This window comes from Trichechus manatus, unplaced genomic scaffold (assembly GCF_000243295.1).
Source record: "Trichechus manatus latirostris isolate Lorelei unplaced genomic scaffold, TriManLat1.0 scaffold00016, whole genome shotgun sequence".
Taxonomy (NCBI): Eukaryota; Metazoa; Chordata; class Mammalia; order Sirenia; family Trichechidae; genus Trichechus; species Trichechus manatus.
In genome coordinates, this window is record NW_004443952.1 from 2,481,674 (window position 1) to 2,499,837 (window position 18,164).

The following is an 18,164-nucleotide window of genomic DNA, read 5'->3' on the forward strand; positions in this document are numbered from 1 at the left end:
TTTTTTTTTTTTTTTTTTGACAAAAAGGAGGATGAAATTAGGTGTTAAAAGACACATTAGCTCCAATCTAGGAGTTTGACTTAATCTGAAGAATTGGAAGAAAATTGAAATGAAAATAATTTTCTCCTCATGTGGTTCACATTTCCTGAGTGCTGGGTTTGTGTGCCACCCACAATCGTTTCTGAGTACACTTTCAACCATTGCAAGCATTACATACAAGCATCTGGAGAACACCAAGGGTACAAATTCACCTTTTGGGAAGCACTGTGCTAGAAATACGAAAATCACCTGATCCTCAGATTCCCTCACCAGATCACTCAATCCCTGGCCTATGACGATGATGCTAACTCTCCTGCAACGACAGCTCACTGGACTGTTGAGCTTGCTTTGCTTTCTGTTCTGCTCCCTAAGAGAAGCTCTTCACTTATGAGATGTACAGAGGATGGAAGCAAATCATGGGAGTTTGACCAGCTGACCCTGTCTTCCCTATATGTCTAAGAATTCTTTAAATAGACGATTACTCTCCTTTCAAGATGTGCTTCAGAAATGATTTCATTCTCTCGTTTCCTTTTGCTGAGTTCAAGAGTTGGGTCTGAACTCAGCAGAAGAAAGTCATCTTTTGCTATCAACTTATTTCCCCATTGGTGGGCAAAAAGATCTTCTCTGAATTTGAGTCTTGTTTTTCTTATGTCAGAGACTAGGCACAGTTTCTCCTTTCTCTTAGATAGATTTGTCTATAATTGCTTTATATTAGTAGTTTTTGTAACACACATAGCAGACACATATTACATTTGTATGGAGGACATGAATAAATGAGAAAATGAGATCTGAAGTGCTAGCCATAATAAACAGAGCCACACTAGTTTATTGACTTTCCATGGGTCAGCATTGCTGGTGTAGAAAATAGAGAACTAAGGCAAGGTTAAAAAAAAAAAAATTGGATTTTAGGTTCAGATTTGTGTTTGAGACCCCAAGCAAGTAATTTAACCTTATAACTATGGACTTGGCCAGTCCATTATGCCAAGCCACAGTGTTTCACTTCAAGGAGATCCAGATTTGCTAGGGCGTTCTGGTCATGTCAGTGATGACGTGAGTGACCAAGGGAAAGGTATTCAGTGTTTCAGCTTCTCAGTTTTGTATTTATAAGAGTAAAAATAACCACTTAAAAGGATCAATGTGAGTATTAAATGAGGATTTCTAGAAGCCATGAGAACACAGGGCAACTAGGAAATAGTCCAAGAGAGATTCCTTTTAATGTAAGCCTCAGGTTTATCATCAACAACAGGGAGATTTTACCACGTACAGGGAAGTGGGGAGTCCTTGAGTGGTGAACATGGCTAACACACTTGACCGCTAACCCAAAGGTTGGCAGTTCTAGTCCACCCAGAAGTACATTGGGAAAAAGCCTTGGTGATCTACTTCTGAAAAATCAGCCATTAGAAACTCTATGGAGCACAGTTCTACTCTGACACATACGGAGTCATCATGAGTTGGAATCAACTTGATGGCAATTGATTTATAGGTATATAATAGAATGGTAAAGAATAAGACTTTGGAGGCAGACAGGTTTGAGTTTTCAGTTCCTCTTCTGCCACCTACTAACCGTGTAAACTTGAGGAAACTGCAAAACCTCTGTGAATCTGTTTCCCCCTTTGTAAAATGTTATAAAATAGACCCCCCCCAAGAAGTTGTCATGAAAATTAAAGTATATAAATCACTTAGTGCCTGGGATTATGTAAGGGATCAACAAATAGCGGCTTTTATTTTATTTATATTATTTTATTATGTTTCTCTGAGAGTTTGAAAGATGTTGATACCAATCTGTCTTAATCATCAAGAGAATTACTGCATGCATTGCAGATTCTTGGGGGTGTCAGCTGTTAAAATGAGCTGGAACTTGGTTATCAAAGAACCATAAACCCTGAGGGTTGAAAAGGACCTCACATCCAGCCCATCCTATACCATGCAGGAATGACAGTAAAGATATCCCTGGCAAATATTTGCCTTGCCTCTGTTTCAATTTCTCCCATGACAGGAAACACTTCAGTGAGGCAGCCCTTCTAACATGTGGCAGCCTCATTTGTTAATTAGTTCATAATTATGTCAGGTGAATTTTGTCTCCCTAGAACTTTCGCTCATAGGTTTTGTTTTGCCACTAGACACTGGGAGAGTACCTGTGAACATAATGCAAGAACTTGGAGATTGTTGACTTACCCTGACTTAGCTTTAATACAGGGACACACACAGATGGACACACACACACATTTTTTCCCTCAGACAAAGTTTTGAGAATTAAATGAAATGATGCATTAACTTGTTCTAGGACAGTGCCTAGAACAAAATAAGCAGTAAGTAAGTCAGGGCCAAGTTTTTCCCCTAATTATAATAAAATAAATCTAGCCTACCCTTCCCATTCTCCTTTGCTCCAGGTTGTATATCTACTTGATTTTGAGTAATGAAACAATATTTAATTTCCCTGGTCATAAATAATACTACCCTTCCAGTTTCTCTCCTGTAAATATGCCCTCTAAAGCTGTTAGTTTTTCAATGTTTGCAGTGCCAGAATTAGTTGGTATTTCAGACAATATGACTGACACAGAACAAAACAGAGCAGAAATATCCCTCCTTAAACAGTCTAACATCACATTACTCTCTTCATAGTTACATCATGCCACAGATGTGTATTGAGTTTACAGTCAACTAATTGCCCAGGGCTTTTCTTTTCTCTATTTTTTAACCTTTATTGCTAAAACTCAGTCCATTTAATCCACCCAGATGAAGAAACAAAGGTCTAGAAAGGTTCAGTTACTTGCCCAAGGTTATGCCAAGGTTAGGTCCAGGTTTCTAACCTAGAAAGCAGGTCTGTCAATTCCCAGGCCAGTGATGTTTTCAATCAACCATGCTATTTCTCACTCCAGTTTCACAGGAATTGCTTTAACAGCTTTAAATTCTGCTTTCAGCTCACCTCTGGAGCCCAAAGGTCATTCTCAATGTGAGAATAGGGGTAGATTTAGGGAATGGGAATGTGCGCCAGGCCAATATGCAGTGACTCATGTTTTCCTAAGGGCACATAGATTTCACAGGCATGATTCCAACAACCTGGTTTCTCTAACGCCTCTTGACTGACCCTCATTGACTCTGGACCTCTAGGCAGCCCAAAATTGCTCTTACTCCAAAGGCACCAAGGTATAGAGGACACCAGACAGCGAGATCTCTGTCATGTCTCTTTCCTGACTAAGAGCCCCCACCTCAGTACACTGAATCCAAGGCCTCCGTATACTTCCAATGCCTCTGCTTTATGCCTCCATCAGAAGCCCTTCCCCATGCAAGGCATCACCGGCTTCCCCTCCAGATTGTCTAAGAGCTTCTCCTGGTAAGCACCCAAGTGACTAAGTGTCTGCAGGAAATGAGGTATGGTCAGCGGCTGGCTGTGGTTACTGGAAAAGGGTAGCAGCACTCACAAGGTCCTTCAGTGGAAACTGAGAGGAGAATTTTGGAGTTCAGAAGGGGATGGCGAGACAATAGGATGCAAGGAGCAGAAGTCAGATACAAGGAGCAGAATACCAGGGACCAAAACAATAGTTCCAAAGCATTCTGATCATCAGATTAAAAACAAACAAAAAAATCAGAATTGTGGATTCCATTCCTAGTAACTCATTCACTCTCTGTATGCTTAAGTCAACAGGTATAAAATATTGAGTTAATCATACTCCTCATTTCATAGCATACTCTTGTAATTGGTCCATGCAAACCTTCTCTCTTGTTTCATTATACTGAATTTTTGTTTGTTTGTTTGTTTGTTTTATTTTATTTCCCTGCATCCCTTCTCTCCATTCCCATTCTTCATGTCTTACATCACACCTTGCACCAGGCATCAATTCTAATGTACCTGGTATCTGTTTTTGGATGTAAAAAATAATAAGGCTCTTTTCAGCTCCAATATGTAAAGCGCTTGGAAGTCATCAATCCTGTCCTTACAACAAGTCAAAAAAGGTGAAAACCAACAACTTTTCTTGGACCCATCAGAGAACTAAGGTCAGAGGACAAACAATCACTTCTAAATCTTGAGAGAAAAGCAAACACAGAAAATTACAGTCAATATTTGTTTACCTGGAGCAGAAGCTACTGGAGCTATAAAATTGTAGAAACAGTTAAATGATAATTTTGATGAACAGCATGGACTAGCTTGATAATGAGAAACTTCTGAGGGACAAAGACTTAAGGATCCCACACACATTCATAAGTTTTACTTCCAGGAAGAGCAAACCACAGATCTAGGAAGCTCAGTGAACACCAAGCAGGATAAAATATATATATATAAAAAAAAATCAATCTATACCTAGGCATATCATATTCAAAGTGCAGAAAACAAAAGAAAAAGAGAAAATCTTGAAAACAGCAAGGATGGGGGAGAAGAAGGGACCAAAAAAAAAAAAGAAAAAAGAAAAAGAAAAAAATCCTTATTTATAGATGAACAAAGTTAAGAATTATAGTAGACTTCTCATCAGACACCAAGAAACAAGAAGTGAGTGCAGTGAAATATTTAAATGGTGACAAAAAAAAAAAAAAAGACAGGCAGACATAAAGAGAGAGAGAAAGGAAGGAAGTAAAGAAGGAAGGAAGGAAGGAGGGGAGGGAACCACTTACTAGAATTCTGTATCAAGTGAAATTATCCTTCAAAAATGAAGGGGAAATAAAAACTTCCTCAGACAAACAAAAGCTGACAGAATTCATCTCCAGAAGCTCTGCCTTGCAAAAAATTTTAAAAGAAGTTCTTCAGGAGAAGGAAAAAGGTATAGGTCAAAACTTAGATTTTTTAAACAAAGGTGAGCATTGGAGAAGGAATAAATGAAAATAAAGTAAAATATTTTCCTTAATGTTAATTGGTCTAAAAGATAAGTTTAAAATAATAATAGTAACAATATATTGGGTGATTATAGTACATGAATAAGTGAAATAAATAACAGAAATGGCATAAGAGATGGAAGGGAGGAATTTAGAATACTCTGTCATAAGATATACTACACATGAAGTGGTATAGTATTATCTGAAGGTGGGCTTAGATAAGTTAAAATTGTATATTGCGAACATTATGGTAACTACTAATTTTTTTAAAAGAAGTGCAATTTATATGCTAAGGGAGAGGATAAACCGTAATCATAAAATGCTCAATTAAAACAAAAAAAGCAGAAACAAAGGGGAGAAAAGAAGGAAAAAAATGCAATAAGTAAAGTTATAAACATGGTATACATCAATCTAACTATATCAATAATCACTTTTACTATGAATGATCTAATTATACAAATTCATTGGATTGTCAGAGTAGATGAAAAAACAAGACCCAACTATATGTTGGCTACAAGAAGCCTACTTTAAATATAAAGACACATGTTAAAAGTAAAGAGATGGAGAAAGATATACCAGGCTAGCACTAATCAAAAGAAAGCTAAGTAGGTATATTACTTTCACGAGAAGAAAACCACAGAACAAGGAAAAATTATCATGGACAAAGAGGAGTATTACATAATGATAAAGGAGTCAAGTCCCCAAGATCAATTGTTGTTAGGTGCCTTTGAGTCACTTCCGACTCATAGAGACCCTATGTAGAAGACAACAAAACTCTGCCCCGTCCTGTGCCATCCTTAGAATTGTTATGTTTGAGCCATTTGTTGCAGGCACTGTGTCAATACATCTCATTGAGCGTCTTCTTCTTTTTCCACTGATTATACTTTAACCAAGCATGATGTCCTCCTCCAGGGACTGATCCCTCCTGATAACATGTCTGAAGTACATCCTCTTCACTTTCAGCAAGCAAGGTTGTGTCACCTGTAGGTCGCAGGTTGTTAATGAGTCTTCCTCCAATCATGATGCCCCATTCTTCTTCATATAGTCCAGTTTATCAGATTATTTGTTCAGCATACAGACTGAATAAGTCTACTGAAAGGATACATCCCTGACACACACCTTTCCTGATTTTAAACCACGTACTATCTCCTTACTCTGTTGGAATGACTGCCTCTTGTTCTATATACAGGTTCCTCATGAGCACAGTTAAGCATTCTGGAATTCCCATTCTTTGCAACGTTATTCATAATTTGCTATGATCCACACAATCAAATACCTCTGCATAGTCAATAAAACACAGGTAAACATCTTTTTGGTATTCTCTGCTTTCAGCCAAGATCCATCTGACATCAGTAGTGATATGCCTTGTTCCATGTTCTCTTCTGAATCCAGCTTGAATTTCTGGCAGTTCCCTGCCCATGTTTGCTGCAGTCATTTTTTAATTATCTTCAGCAAAATTTTACTTGCGTGTGATATTAATGATATTGTTCAATAATTTCTGCATTCTGTTGGATCATTTTTCTTTGGAATGGGTACAACTATGGATCTTTTCCAGTCAGTAGGCTAGATAGCTGTTTTTCAAATTTTTTGGCATAGACAAGTAAGTGCTTCCAGCATGGCATCCGTTTGTTGAAATATTTCAATTGGTGTTTTGTCAATTCCTGGAGCCTTATTTTTCTCCAAAAACTTCAGTGAAGCTTGGATTTCCTCCTTCAATACCACTGGTTCTTGATCATATGCTACCTCCTCTAATGGTGGAAGGTCAACCAATTCTTTTTGTACAGTGACTCTGTATTTCTTCCATCTTCTTTTGATACTTTCACTATTTTCCCCATGGAATCCTTCAATATTACAACTCGAAGCTTGAATTTTTTCTTCAGTTCTTTCAGCTTATGAAATGCCAAGCATGTTCTTACCTTTTGGTTTTCTAACTCCAGGTCTTTGCACATTTCATTATAATATTTTACTTTGTCTTCTCAAGCCGACCTTTGAACTCTTCTGTTCAGCTCTTTCATGTGATCATTTCTCCTGTTCGCTTTAGCTACTCTACATTTAAGAACAAGTTTCAGAGTCTCTTCTGACATCCATTTTGGTCTTTTCTTTCTTTCCTGTCTTTTTAATGGCTTCTTGTTTCTTCCTGTATGATGTCCTTTGTGTCATTCCACAATTCTTCTGGTCTTCAGGCATTAGTGTTTAATGCATCAAATTTATTCTTGACAGGATCTCTAAATTCAGGTGGGATATACTTAGGGTCCTATTTTGGCTTTTGCGGACTGGCTCTAATTTTCTTCAGCTTCAGATTGAACTTGCATATGAGCAATTGATGATCTGTTCTGTAGTCGGCCCCTGGCCTTGTTCTGACTGATGATATTGAGCTTGTCCATCATCTGTTTCCACAGATAGTTGATTTGATTCCTGTGTATTCCATCTTGCGAGGTCCACGTGTGTGCTTGCTGTTTATGTTGTTGAGAAAGGTATTTGAAATGAAGAAATAATTGGTCTTGCAAAATTCTATCATGCAATCTGTGGCATTTTTTCTATCACCAAGGCCATGTTTTCCAACTACTGATCCTTATTCTTTGTTTCCATCTTTCGCATTCCAATCACTAGTAATTATCAATGCATCTTGATTGTATGGCTGATCAATTTCAGACTGCAGAAGTTGGTAAAAATCTTCAATTTCTTCATCTCTGGCTTTAGTGGTGGGTGCTTAAATTTGAATAATAGTCGTATTAACCGGTCTTTCTTGTAGGTGTATGGATAATATCCTTTCACTGACAGCACTGCACTTCAGGATAAATCTTGAAATGTTCTTTTTGACAATGAATGCAACACCATTGCTCTTCAATTTGCCATTCCCTGCACAGTATACCATATGATTGTCCAATTCAAAATGGCCGATACCAGTCCATTTCATCTCACTAATGCCTAGGATATCAATCTTTATGAGTTCCATTTCATTTTTGACAACTTCTAATTTTCCTAGATTTATACTTTGTACATTCCATATTCCGATTATCAATGGATGTTTGCAGCTATTTCTTCCCATTTTTGAGTTGTGCCACCTTAGCAAATGAAGGTCCTGAAAGCCTGACTTCTTCCTATTAAGGTAGACTCTACTTTGAGGAGGCAGCTCTTCCCCAGTCGTATTTTGAGTGCTTTTAAACCTGAGGGTCTCTTCTTCTGGCACTATATCAATGTCCAACTGCTATTCATAATGTTTTCACTGGCAAATTTTTTCAAAAGTAGACCACCAGGTCCTTCTTCCTAGTCTGTCTTAGTCTGGAAGTTCCGCTGAAACCTGTCCACCATGGGTGATCCTGCTGGTAGTTGAAATATCACTGGCATAGCTTCCAGCATCACAGAAACACGCAAGCCAGCACAGTACAACAAATTGACAGATGAATGGTGGCCAAGAATAATTAGCCATCCTAAATTTTTATGCAACTAACAACAGAACATCAAAATTAATGAAGCAAAAACTGATAGAATTGAGAAGAGAAAGCCATTTTTTAGACTCTTTATACCCTTTATCAAGAATGTTTATATTACCCCCTACCCCCACTAGTCTGTTTGTCCATTGCTGTTTAAACCCATTACTTTTAATCACTATGGTTTTGTCCATAATTATATTTTAGGAACACTCTTTCCTCTTGGCTCTTTGGCAAAATTCGTTTAAGTTTTTGTGAAATTCTGTTTTTTCTGAGTACATTTTAGAAAATGTGTCAAAGTCCTCAAGAAAAAATGTTAAAGTATGTGTTAAATTTCCCAGATGTTTCTGTATTTGAGGGACTTTTGCAAATGTCACTCAGCATCTGTTTAGCACTTTGCAAAATTGTATAACATGTAGGGAGCCCTTGCAAGGGCCGGACACTGTGCTAAATATTTTACATGCTTTATTACATGCAATTCTCAAGAAACTCCATGATGACATGTTATTAGCCCCATTTCATAAATGAGATACGAAGAAGTTAAGGTACTTGCTCAAGGCCACTTTCCTAGAGTCACATTTGGGCTTCAACTTAGTCAGTTTGACTTTAGAGCAAGTTATTAGCCATTATGCTCTCTTGTCTTTGCAGGTATTCAAATATTAATGGGCCACTGCAACCCTGTAGGGTAGGTTCTACCTCTTCCAGGAAGCCAGGCATGAACCTTTCTGTCATGGATTGAATTATGTCCCCCAAAAAATATCTGTCAGCTTGGCTGGGTCATGATTCCCAATATTGTATGACTGTGTACCATTTTGTAATCTGACGTGATTTCCTTATGTATTGTAAACTCTATCACTATGATGTAATAAGATGGATTAGTGGCAGTTATACTGATGAGGTATACAAGATTGGAGAGTATCTTAAGCCAATCTATTTTGAGATATAAAAGAGAGAAGCAAGTAGAGACACATGGGAACCTCATACCACCAAGAAAGCAGTGCCGGGAACAGAGTGCGTCCCTTGAACCTGAGATTCCTGCGCAGAGAAGCTCCCAGACCAAGGGAAGATTGATGACACGGACCTTCCTCCAGAGCTGACACAGAAAGCATTCCCTTGGAGCTATCTCTCTGAATTTGGACTTGTAGCCTACTGGACTGTGAGAGAATAAACTTCTCTTTGTTAAAGCCATCCACTTGTGGTATTTCTGTTATAGCAGCACTAGGCGACTAACACAATTTCCCACGCCCTTAAGTCTCCCTAATGGAAGCCAGAGCTTTCTACTTTGGACTCCCATAACTATAACTCTTTATCTATGCTGCTGTCTTGTGGAACAATGGTGGAAAAAAAACCCTTTGAGATTATGTGTCTACAGCATGAAGATTTGGACTATTTACTTGCATGGCAGATTTAGGGTAATTAGAATAGATAACCTACCCCTACCTCCCCAGAGTTGGATTACCTCTTTTTGAGTCTGTCATGTTATTCAGTGGGAAGAATATTAAGGTTTGAAATATTCAAACTGTGTTTGTTGGAAAAGTGTAAGAAGGAAAAAGAACTGCTTTCTCCAAGTAAAACAGTGTATTCATCTTCAGGGATTTGATCATTGCTGATTATGAATGTGCTTCATATCTCTGTATCCTATCCCCAGTTGAATGGAGGACAACCCCTGATCCTCCTAAGTCCCATGGCTGCCTGGACCTTTGGCTTCAGAGGACACCACCGTGTAAAAATAGTGATAACACCCTTGTCTCCCACTCCTCTTCACTATTCTTTGTGAGGCTACAATAGAGACTTGGGACATATAGCAATAATAGGTGGCATGTTCATTAAATACAAATTGATGGTTTGTTTCCGCAATATCCAATATCTACAAAGTATTAAATTATTTTCACTAAGCTTTCAAAGGCCAAAAAAAAAAAAAAAAAGTGGCTGAAGTGAGGACATAAAAAGCCTTTGGCAGCCACATTTTAGCAGACCTCCAGTTCACGTGTTTAACTCTTAACACAATAGAACATATGCTTATTTGTGCCCAGGTCTTATTTCTTCCAGATTGTGAGCTGCATCTGTGTCTGTTGAGGGTTGTCTACACTTTGTACATGATCAGCCTTCCTGACATCTCAAGAAGAATATAAATGAAATGAGGAAATTTTCACAAAGAAATGTTAAGAGAATTAGGCAGGATGTAAACTTATAATTACTGTATAATTCCAACTTTAAAAATACATATTCATACTCTGTACATTTCTAAACATATGTATAAAAAAAAGAAAACCAAACCCATTGCCGTCAAGTCAATTGCGACTCATAGCGACCCTGTAGGACAGAGGAGAACTTCCCGACAGGGTTTTCGAAGAAGCAGCTGGTGGATTCGAACTGCTGACCTTTTGGTTAGTAGCCATAGCTCTTAACTACTGCACCCCTAGGGCTCCAAACATCTGGATAGCTATATAGAAAACAAGGTCAGATAGAAAGACATCAAAATGAAAGAGTGGCTGTTTCTGGATGGTGGGGTTATAAGTGATTTGAGCCTATTATTGATAATTTTCTTTATTTTCCAGATTTTATACATTGAGAGTTGAGATAGAGATGGCTAGCTGATAGCTAAAGTACATGCTCTCCCTTCCATAGGGTAGACATTTGCTAAGAAAAAGGTTACCCAGACAGGAACTAAGTTTCCCAGGACCATGCGACTAGCACTTGCGTATGGAGTGTGAGAAAATGGGACACATCTCATCAGGTCCAAGAAGATGTGCCTTCTCTACCCAGTGTTTTCCTCAGAGGCTACTGTGAGGTCCTAGAAGATGTCAGTTATACAATGGAAGAAATTTGTGTCCCTGAATTACCATTTGGTAGCTGCCTGCTAATGAGAAACTCCTACATTGGCTGATTATTTAGCAAGAAATAAGCTTTGATTGTGTTAATCAACTGTCGTTGCCTGAGTTCCCCTGAGAAAAAAGCCTTAAAAAAGGCTTCAGGAAGGTAACTTTTGGGGGTATTGATCCCAAGAAGCAGGAGTGAGAGGGAGAAAGAAGGAAAGTGAATACAAGGATGCATTATTGAGTTGGCCATCACTGCAGACAGATGGTGCTCAATCCCCCCAGGACTTTTGAGGAGGCTTATAATGCATCTCAGAATTATCTGCCTATGGTACAAAAGGAGTAATCATTCATACATCTATTCTCAACCCCCACCGATCAAGAGCTGACCCTTGGGGCATTGATACTCTCTCATTTCAAAGTTGCATGTAAAGTATTCACAAGTTGCATGTAAAGTATTCTATGCAGGTGCCCCATGCTGTGTAATCAGAGAAGTCCTAGCATGTCTGAGGAAGGTTACTGCTAGGTTACACCTGAATGAGGTCATTTACCACTGACTTGGTTGGAGTAAGAGGTGAAGTCTGAGGATTTGAAGTAGTACACAAGGGGTGTTTGGTACAGTCACTGAAATCTATGATTGATATATTAACCCATCTAACCTTACCTTACTAGAATAAGCATATATTACTCTCATAATTAGGAAAGTACACACACACACATGCTTTTTTGTTTGGTTTTATGAAATAGCTTGGTATCCTTATGTCACTTACCTCTTCTGATTCACATTGGAAGTGCAAACATTGAGTCAGACATGCTGAGAATCTTAGAGTCCTTCATTTCTTCCTCAACTAGTCAATCACCAAAGCCAAGTTAGTCAATCACACCTCTCTAAACACAGACCAGAATTGCTCCTGCTTCCACACCTGCTGTCCTGCCTTAGTTGGGGCCTTTATTGGCATGTGCTTGGACTATTGCTAGAGTTTCTAATCTCTTCCACTTGGTTTTTGTTTCTTAAATAAAATAAAATAAAACCCTGCTTACAAGTTATTTCAAGGAATCATCATAGTCCTAAAATTCAAGCTCTTTATGTGGAATTCTATAGGCTTCATAATCCAGCCCCAACACACATCTCTAGACTCACCTCAGTCATGTCCTATACTACACCTGGCACTTTAGGCAGACAGCAGCCACTCGGAAAACTCCAAGTCCTTTCTTGCTACTCTGATTTTGCGCATGCTTTTCTCTCTACTAGGAATTATTATTATTATTAGGTGCCATCAAGTCAGTTCTGACTCACTGCAACTCTATGTACAACAAAATGAAACACTGCCTGATCCAGCACCATCCTCATAATTGTTGCTATATTTGAGCTCATTGCTGCAGCCACTGCGTCAATCCATCTTGTTGAGGGTCTTCCTCTTTTTTAATGACCCTCTACTTTACCAAGCATGTCCAAAATACATGAAACAAAGTCTTGCCATCTTTGCTTCTAAGGAACGTTCTAGCTGTACTTCTCCCAAGACAGACTTGTTGGGTCTTCTGGCAGTCCATGATATAGTCAATATTCTTCATTAACACCGAAATTCAAAGGCATCAATTGTTCTTCAGTCTTCCTTCTTCATTGTCCAGTTCACATGCATATGAGGTGACTGAATATACCATGATTTGAATACTTTCCATCATTTCTACCTAGAGCAGAGGTTTAGCTCATGTGCCAAATTCTGTCCATCACCTGTTTTCATAGAACCTTTGAGCTAAGAATGGTTTTTAAATTTTAAAATGCCAGAAAATTTAAAAAAATTATATTTTGTGACATCTGCAAATTACATGAAATTCAAAGTTCATTGCCATTAATATAGGTTTTCTGGAACACAGCTTTGCTTATTCATTTACATATTGTTTATTACTGTTTTTGCACTACAACAGCAGAGTTGAATAGTTGTGACAGCAACCAGTGGCCCACAAAGCCTAAAATATTTACTATCTGGCTCTTTACAGAAAATGTTTGTGGATAACTTCTATTCTTCCTTCCAAACCAGCCCAAGAAAAGCCATTCCCCATTCTACTCCTACATTTGGCTCTTGCCTTTCAGGAAAGCACTGATTCCCACTCAATGTGAATAGTGCATTGAAATATCTTCACCCCATATCTACCTCATTATGCTCTTGGGAGCCAAGGTTGTGTCTTATTTATCTCTGATCATTCCTCAGTCCAGAGTCCCTGAGTGTCACAAATGATTAACTGCTTGGCTACTAACAGAAAGATTGATAGTTCAAACCCACTCATGGCCTCCTTGGAAGAAAACTTTGATGATCTGTTTCTGAAAAGTCACAGCCATGAAAACCCTATGGAGGGCAGCTTTATTCTGATACACATTGGGTTGCCATGAGTTGGAACTGACTCAATGGCAACTAGTTGGTTGGTTGTTGATATTCCCCAGCCACCAGCATCATCCCAAGCACACAGCAGGGACTCAGTCAGCATTGTTTGAAGCTGTCCAGTTCGAGTCCTGCTTCCATACGCCATGGTTTCCTTTTCTGGAACTTGGTAGTTAAAAGTATGTGTTCTGGACTGCTTGGGCTTGATGCCGGCTCCGGCACCTGCAGCTGTGTAACCTTGGGGAAGTTACTTTAACCTCTTTAAGCCTCCATACCCTCATCTACAAATCAGTGATAATAATAGTAACTACACCAAAAGCTTGTCGTGAGAATTACAAGCAATAATCTATGCAAACTGCTAAGCACACTGCTAGCATGTTCTATATTTTCAGTTAATAGTTTCCATTATTATGATGATTGCATATTTCCTAAAGCTTAAATGAAACCCTGGGGTCTCCTGAGAGACATCACTGACCAATCAATATCCCCTACATACAGAGCCCTGTGTCATTACTTGTTTTTCAGCTATTTTAATGCTCTCATTTGTTGTTAAATGAAATGGTGGGTTTGTGGAGGCATGGGAAAAGATGGGCTTAAAAAAAAATAATCTTTTCATTTTATCTAAGAATCTCACTCAATCTTGTTTTGCTTATATCTATCTTCTTCCCACTGGGTTTGTTTTCCTTTATCTTCATGTATCTTTCCACTTGCTATCTATGTCTCTCACTGCTTTCCCAACTAGCTTGATTACTTCATTTTGCTTTTTCATCCTCTTCAGCCTAGCTTCACCCTCCCCACCCGTGGCCCATTCCTTCATTGTTTACTGCTTTTTCCGTGCTCCTCTCCCTTCCCTTCGCCCTTTTATTTTCCTCTTTCTCTGTCCATCTCTCTCTCTCTGTATGTCTCTTCTCTCTTCTCACTTTCTCTCTCTCATTCTTTTTTCTCTTATATCCCTTCCCGCTGTTCTCAGATTAAAAACTTTTCTCTATTATTATCTTCCATCTTATTTTCTTCTTGTTTTGCTTTCTTTCTGTTATCTCCTTATATCCCCTAGGTTTTCTTCTTTTTTCCTCTTATTCTTTGACTCTGCCCTCTCGTGCCATCTACACTTCCAAGACCCTGTGTGCAGTAAAGCTGCTCTGACCCCCAGACAGTCAGCTGATCTGCAAAAATCTATTTCTCACCAGGCAGAGGAAGCAGACGAGGTGTTTCAGGGAGTCTGGATGCTAAGGGAGCATCTCTTGGCCAGGCAGAAAATGGAGTGGTCAGGAAGGAAGAGAAGGCAGTATGTAATGGAATGGAAATAAAACAGGTGAAGGAAACTGAGATGGAAAAAACAGAGATGTACGACATAAGAGAATTTAGTTGGAATGAGATTGTCATCAGATCAGCTGGGGGAGAGAATGGAAAAACAAGCCTGTTAAAGTGAATTTTTGTCATAACTGTGAACTTTTTATTGTCAGCTTGCCTGCTTGGCTCCTCAACACTGTTTTGTTCTTTCCTAACCATTTTGTTTGATCCTTCTCTTCTCACCATCCTTTGCTATTTACCCAGCTCTGTCTGATTTTGCTGATCTATTTTCTCGGGCAGTTTGGTGTAGCTAAGAGTTTAGAAAGAGACTGTGTGGGGTAGTAGTTAGAAGCACAGACTCAGGAATCAGATAGGACTTGAAATTTGACTCTAAAAATCAGGCTCTTTCATTATACAAGAACACTATATAATTATATGTTCCTATTACTGAGCAAGGAGCCCTGGTGGTGCAGTGGTTAAGAGCTCAACCGATAACCAAAAGGTTGGCAACTCAAATCTGCCAGTCACTCCTTGGAAACCCTATGAGGCAGTTCTACTCTGTCCTGTAGGGTTGCTGTGAGTCAGAATTGACTCCACAGCAATGGTTTTTTTTTTCATTACTAAGCACAGGAGTCCTTGGGTGGGGCAAAAGGTAATGCACTCAGGTGCTAACTGAAAGGTTGTAGGTTTAAGTCCTCCCAGGGGAGCCTTGGAAGAAAGGCCTGGTGATGTATTTCCAAAAATCTGCCACTGAAAACCCTGTGTCACAGTTCTACTGTGACACACCTGGGATGCCAGGAGTCGGAGTCAACTCTACAGCAACTGGTTTTATTACTGAACACAGACACGGGAAACAGATTACCTTGGGTGGCAATCCCTGAGTCTCTTCTCATCGTGTGACCTTGGCAATTCATTAATCTTTCTGGCCCTATTTACCTCTATCACAGGGATAACAGTTTTTACTCTCATAGATAAGGTTGAAAGTGCATGGCACATAGTCAGGCTCTACTAATGTTTTCTGGATTATTATTACTATTTTAATATAGAAACCAGTACACCAGTCCTTAATTATGAGTTGAGGACAGTTTTCTTGGAGTACCCATGTCTGCCAAGCATCCTAACTCCAGATGGAGTGCTTTTGCACCGCACAGCTCCTCTCCTTACTCAGGTTGGTACTCAGGAAAGACCATGATTTGCTCAGTGAAAGAAACTCAAACTCTGGCAGCTTTCACAATTGCCTTCAACTCTACCCTCCAAATTCCCACACCCTCCCTTCCCCATGGTTCCTGCTGGGGTGGGGGAAGAAGAAGGTTGAATCTTCTCCCCGGAGAAGAGGCCCACCCCACAAAATCACCACTCTCAGCTTAAAAAGACATCCAGAATTAAATATACATCAAACAATCTTACCCCAATGGATCATTTTGGCTCCCAGTGAGAGTCTCATCACAAAAACCCTTTCTTTTCATCTTTTTCCTCTCCACCCCCAACTCCACAACCCCAGCAGCCTGCCCTTTGGAAATGCTTTTACACCCACCCCATGCTTTTAACCCTGGTATTATAAGGGTGCAACCCAGCTGGAAATTTCCAAAGATAATTTCACTGAGTCTCCTGAATGCTTCATTTCAACACAATGGGGCAGCAGGCTGTGAACTAACCGGGAGACAGCAAGGTCTCCTGGAAATCCTGCCGACCTGGGAGGCTGCTGCTAATGTGCGTGTTGATGTTCTGCAAGTTCCTCTGCTACACTTTACCTCAGTTTCCTTGATGGCAAAATGCCAAGGGATCTTTTCTTTTTTGAAAAGAAAAAACGTTGGGTATCAGTTCCTCAGATCTAAACTATAAAAAGTTTCTGAAAAAAGTTTATACGTTGGATACAATTAGGGATGAAGAAGAAAGAGAGAGAAACAAAGAGTTTTGGTGATAGTACTTTGACAAAGAACTAAAATAATCTAATGAGGGGTCTCTCTTTGGTGTATATTTTATTCTGGTTGTTTGCTTTAGCTAAAAGTTGTGATTTCATTTGACAGGCTTTTTTATCATGTTGTCATGCTGCCCCTACATCCCCAAATGTTTCTGTGGTGAGGTATAGTGAGTAATAGAAAAAGAAAACATGGTGGTAAATGGATAGACTCAATTATAAGAAACAATTTTGAATTCTAGAAGGAGAGTCATTCAAAGAGATCACAGAAAACCTTTTTAGGGGGAGGTGGATGAAATTTAAGAAAAGGAGGAAATAGAAGAGGGATGTTGTGAAGTGAAAGGTATGTAGTAATAGGAAGCAGCATTGGCTTGGGAATAAAGAGACCTGTCTTCCAATCAAAATGGTGCCAAACTTTGTTGCGTTGCTATGAGCCTCTAAAAATCTCAGTAGACCTGTGTGTCAAACAAGAAAACAAATAGCTTTTCCTGCTCTTCCTATCACAAAAAGTTGCAGTAAGAAATCAAATGAGATCAGAACAATGGGAGTGCTTCTGTTAACTCTGCACATATAAGGCACACATTTATTATAAAACATTAGTTCCTGAATGACTGAAGTGTTGGCATTGATTCTAAGTTTATTAAAAAGTGGTGAAGACCAGAGAGCTAGGCTTGCAGGTCTTGAAGGAAATCACAGCCTGTAGATGAGTGTCCTTAATCTTCTTCCTGTGGCAGCCCTCCTCTTGCCTGAGCAAAAGCCTATGGTGGACTAAGTCTCCAGGACAGATGTGGAATAACAGAGAGACTGGATATCTCTGCTTACTGTGTTTGAAGGTCCTTGCTTAGAAGTCATGGATTAGTTCTATAGGTAAAAGGAACAATTGAACATCTTGCTACTCTTCAGTGCCCATCTTGAGCCTCCCTGATAAGTGGAAGCATGGCCTTTTCTTCCACCCAACTGTACGGAAATTCTTACAGTAGCGAAGTCGCACTGTGGTAAATACCATTTGAAGTAATGCCCTTCCTTAACCTCTCCTTTCACCCCAGAGGGAGAGGCCCTGCCTACCATTTTGAGTATGTGAACTTATGCACATATTTATTACTGCTGATTGAGCTAGAGAAAGAGGCTCTCTTTGAGTGTTTGGCCTCATTGATGTGGGCATCTTTCTCTTCCTGAGTGGAATGAAAAAGTATAGCAGCTTTTGGGCTGGAATAATATAAAACAGAGTGATATAGAATCAAGATGGCTGCTTTCACTTGGGACCCAGTATTATTCTAAGCCATATCTTAGCCTGAAGGAGCCACAAATTTCTTATTATAAGTTTTTCTATCTCACATAGTAAATCAAAAACTGTAGTTTTATAATAGTTATTGTCCCAATCTTGGCCTGCTTTCCCTTAGATCCATTATTTGCCTCTCCACATCTCTGCTCTGTAGGATAGAGCCCTGTATGTTGTATGTCCCAGATCCCAGTATCACCTGATATA